The 4,987-nt window shown below is 42.2% G+C and overlaps 1 protein-coding gene across 3 annotated transcripts in view; it reads left to right on the forward strand.

Moving 5' to 3' along the window:
* LOC404703 (prepro-beta-defensin 3) overlaps positions 1-4,987 on the forward strand; it is a 103,187-nt gene that overhangs the window by 44,972 nt on the left and 53,228 nt on the right. The window lies entirely within an intron of this gene.

The raw sequence follows: 4,987 nt of genomic DNA on the forward strand, positions 1-4,987 counted from the left end.
CAGCTCAAGGCAATGCCAGATCCTTAACCCACTGAGCATGGCCAGAGATCGAACCCAAATCTTCATGGATACCAGTCAGATTCTTAACCCCCTGTACCATAGAAGGAACTCCCTAATGTTTAAGTGTTATTACCATACTTGGAAAAATTCAGCACTAATCCCTTAATACGATGTAATAGCCAATCAGAGTTCAAATGACTCTGGTTGTTGCATGAGTGCTTTAGTCAGAATAGGTTTCTTTTTTCTTCTCTTTTTTCCTTTTTTCTTTTTTTTTTCTTTGTCTTTCTTGTCTTTTCTAGGGCTGTACCCGCAGCACATGGAGGTTCCCAGGCTAGGGGTCTAATTGGAGCTGTAGCCGTCGGCCTACGCCAGAACCACAGCAACACCAGATCCAAGCCACGTCTGCGACCTACACCATGGCTCATGGCCACGCCAGATCCTTAACCCGCTGAGTGAGGCCAGGGATCGAACCGGCAACCTCATGGTTCCTAGTTGCATTCGTTAACCACTGAGCCATGACGGGAACTCCTGGGAGTAGGTTTCTTGTAATGGGGTCCTCAAGCTTCCAGTTTCTCATTTAGATGGTGTGTGTACTTGCTGTTCTAGTTGCAAAAAATATTCTGTCGAAAATGAAATGGGAATCTGAGCAAGCCTCTGGATCTTACCACATCAGTTGCAGGGGACATAGTAACCTGTTAAACAGCCCCCAGGCTGCAACCCTCCAAGTGGAGCCTCCAGAATGTGCAATGTAACATTGAATCCAAGTTGTTCCTCGAACTGGGTTGGTGTCCCTCTTCATTGTTCTCATACTTGGCATTTTGCAGAGTACTTTCATGTGCATAATCCCTTTTGATCCTCACGATAAGCTTTTGAATGAGACCTGAGAAGTGACATCATCCTGCCCTTTTAGATGTGAAAATGAAGGCTCTAAGAGACAGAGGCTTTCCCAGGTCAGTCAGGATTATCAGGCAGAACTGGGTAAAAACCCATATATCCCTGGTCCAAATCAGAGGTAGCATAGCATGTTGTGCTGGAATCCTAACTCCACCACTTAGCAGAAAACCTGACAAGCTTAATCCTTGATTTTCCCATCTGCAAGATCACCATTCAGATAATACAATCACAGGACTCCTGGCCCCATTCTACAATGACTTTTTAATCTCATTTCTTATTTTCAATTTAATGTTTTGCCAAGAGAGAGGCCATGATGCACTTCCTAATATGATGATAAAGAAAAGAAAGGGATTTCTCCAAACTTTAATCAGCCCGCCAGAAGTAATGGTGGGGTGATGATAACAAGCAGAGAGAAAAACTACCTCATTACCAAAAAAAATTTAGAACAGCCTTACATCCTGGTTTGCTCCAAGGAACCCCGGGTTTTGCTTGTTCTCCTGGTGTCCCGTCCTTTTACTTTCTAAAGATCTGGCTTCTAAAATAGCCCCTCCCCAAGTATGATTCAAGTCCTATTAATAAAGTGTTACTCTTGGCACTGGAGGGAATTAAAGTCACACTATTTTAATTTCGTGTCTTTATACTAAAAGAACAAAGATTGTTCTACTGTTTTCAGAATTAGCAGGAAATAAATGATGCGCTGCATACACACTCAGAAAGTCAGTAATATTGCTCCTTTTTCCTTTCTTCTCTGAAGTCTGAAGTTGAAGATGGAAGGCCAATCACTGACGTTAGCCTAGTGGAAATCAACAGAAAGAAGAATTGAGTTTGGGCATTTGTTACTTTATAATTTATACATTTAGTATTTTTTAAAGTTGAGAGAGACAGAGAGAAGGGGAGAGGAGAGAAGATTGGAAGAGTGATGAAACAAACACATGGATGAGCAGCTCTGCTGTCCTCCTTCTTATTCGAAAGAGGAGACAGGTGGTGCTGTGGGGGGTGGGGGTAAACAGAATTGGCACACTCTTCCTCTTTCTTGCCTCCCAAGGGGCAGCCTGTCAAATTCTGGAAAGCGAGGCTGTAGGGCGTGCAGGGACATGTAGGGTGGTCCTCTCAGGCAGAGCCAGCAGCCTGTGCCACTTTGCCCACCTGCTTGCTTCAGATGCATCCAGATCTCATATACTAAACAGTGTAAAAAAGAATCCTAGCTATTAGTTGTATGGACAAAAAACTGGAGCTGCAGCTAGTGATCTGAATGTCCTGTAAGGGGTTTTGCTCTCCTCCCCCTCAGGGCGGATGTGGCTTTTACCAGGTAAGGTGTGTTATGGTTTTTCCAGAATGCTGGAGACGACTCAGAACTTTGTTCTGTTAGGACCCTTGTAACACCAGCTGCCTTTATAACTACTTTGTCAACCTTTGTCTATCAAAAAGTAGAACTAGCTTTTCACTGGTTCCTTCTTCTCGAAGTTGCTCTTTTCAGAAATAGTGGGGAGGGCTTATTTTATCTTAAGACCTAGATGGAGGAAGTGATATGTGACTATTTGGGGCTCAATTTCTTCATCTAATTAGATCAAATGATTTGAATGAATTAGAGCATTCCTTTAGCTGAGCAGTGGTTATCAAAATACTGTTGTATTTTCATCCATGATTCATTGCTATTAATGTCTGAATATTAGAATGGGCTTGCTTTTTTTTAAAATATTTTTTTAAATTTTCCCACTGTACAGCAAGGGGGTCAGGTTATCCTTACATGTATACATTACAATTACATTTTTTCCCCCACCCTTTGTTCTGTTGCAACATGAGTATCTAGACAAAGTTCTCAATGCTATTCAGCAGGATCTCCTTGTAAATCTATTCTAAGTTGTGTCTGATAAGCCCAAGCTCCCGATCCCTCCCACTCCCTCCCCCTCCCATCAGGCAGCCACAAGTCTCTTCTCCAAGTCCATGATTTTCTTTACTGAGGAGATGTTCATTTGTGCTGGATATTAGATTTCAGTTATAAGTGATATCATATGGTATTTGTCTTTGTCTTTCTGGCTCATTTCACTCAGTATGAGAGTCTCTAGTTCCATCCATGTTGCTACAAATGGCATTATGTCATTCTTTTTTATGGCTGAGTAGTATTCCATTGCGTATATATACCACTTCTTCCGAATCCAATCATCTGTCGATGGACATTTGGGTTGTTTCCATGTCCTGGCTATTGTGAATAGTGCTGCAATGAACATACGGGTGCACGTGTCTCTTTTAAGTAGACTTTTGTCCGGATAGATGCCCAAGAGTGGGATTGCGGGGTCATATGGAAGTTCTATGTATAGATTTCTAAGGTATCTCCAAACTGTTCTCCATAGTGGCTGTACCAGTTTACATTCCCACCAGCAGTGCAGGAGGGTTCCCTTTTCTCCACAGCCCCTCCAGCACTTGTTATTTGTGGATTTATTAATAATGGCCATTCTGACTGGTGTGAGGTGGTATCTCATGGTAGTTTTGATTTGCATTTCTCTTATAATCAGCGATGTTGAGCATTTTTTCATGTGTTTGTTGGCCATCTGTATATCTTCTTTGGAGAAATGTCTATTCAGGTCTTTTGCCCATTTTTCCATTGATTGATTGGTTTTTTTGCTGTTGGGTTGTATAAGTTGTTTATATATTCTAGAGATTAAGCAGAATGGGCTTTCTTTTTCTTCTTTTTATAGGAAAAACACACATCTGTATAAATAAGTTGCCTATATACTGCAAAATTGGCATCATTCTTCTAAAAGATCCCGATTCTACACTTAAGTAAATATAAGTACAACTGTAAGAGATAGCTTCTAGATAGAATATAAAAGAGAAGAGAGTGTGCGAGTGAGGGAAGAGAGAGGTCTTCATTCAGAGTTGAGGTAATACAGCTTTTCACTTCCTTTCTGGTCCATCTACTTTCTTCAGACATCCCACTGTCAGCATATGGTGGCCTCAGTGTTTAAAGACTCTTATCATGGGCCAGTTGTCTCCCCTCCCTTCCAGAGACCCCGTGTTCTCCTGAATTGGAAGATCTCCTAGTGCCTAAAAATAAAAGGATTGAATGATCTTAACACTACCTCTGTCTAGAACCTCCGAGATCCCAAGACCTGAGGTGGCGATTCTGGGACACCTGCCGTGAGCATCCAAGTAGCTCCAAACCTCCTCTGCCTCTGTGTGGCTTCCCTGGGTGCCAAGTCTCTGTTGTACCTGCTGCCACTTCTCCATCCCCTTCCACCTTTCTCCAGGTAGATTACAGGTAGTTTCATCTACACAGATAATCTAAGACTTTTTTTCTATGGGCTGGAATGTGCACATGAAGGACACATGGGAGAAACACAACCCCTCCCAGAGTCACTGACATTATATTGGACATTAGATGGTTATAACATCCAGATGAGTCCAGAACAGGCTTCCTGTGTTGTGCAAGCCTGTGGTAAAGCAGCAAAATGAAGCCCCACACCCTCTAAGAAGATGATGAAGGAGAGTGGAGGCTCAATTACAGCACTTATTTTTGTTTTTAATTTTTCTTGGCTGCGTCCATGGTGTGTGGAAGTTCCCAGGCCAGGGAGTGAACTGTCACCAGAGTAGTGACAATGCCAGATCCTTAACCAGTAGGCCTCTAGGGAACTCTCCAGAACTTATTCTTAAAACAATGTTGAGTTGGACCCAGTGGCATGAGTGACGGTCAGGTGTCTGGGGAAAAGAGGAGGAGAGAAAGAGGAGAAAATGGAAGACAAGACAGATAAATTATAGTCAAAGGGCAGGGAAAGAGATGAAGGATTCAGGGGAGAAAGAACGGGGTGACAATTTGGAGTGGCTTTGGAACCACCTATATAACCTCAGGAAATTATGATCTTGAAAGTCAGATTATACCTGAAATGTTCTGTATCTTTCTGCATGGTTTTAATTACTAAAATATATACATTACGTTCAGTAGACAGGATAGAATCACTGTGACAGCTTTATTTATATCACCATTTTAACAAATAGTGGCGCTTTAACCAGAAATTGATGGTTTTATGTTAATGGCATTTATCTCATCTCTCTCTTTCCTGTTCATGCTGCTCCTCTCTTCCCCTGACCTTTCTGG

The sequence above is a fragment of the Sus scrofa genome, chromosome 15 (genome assembly GCF_054392235.1).
Source record: "Sus scrofa isolate SSC_HxYL_T2T_F1_AM1 chromosome 15, Sscrofa_HxYL_maternal_Yorkshire_Landrace_v2.0, whole genome shotgun sequence".
In the NCBI taxonomy this organism is placed as follows: domain Eukaryota; kingdom Metazoa; phylum Chordata; class Mammalia; order Artiodactyla; family Suidae; genus Sus; species Sus scrofa.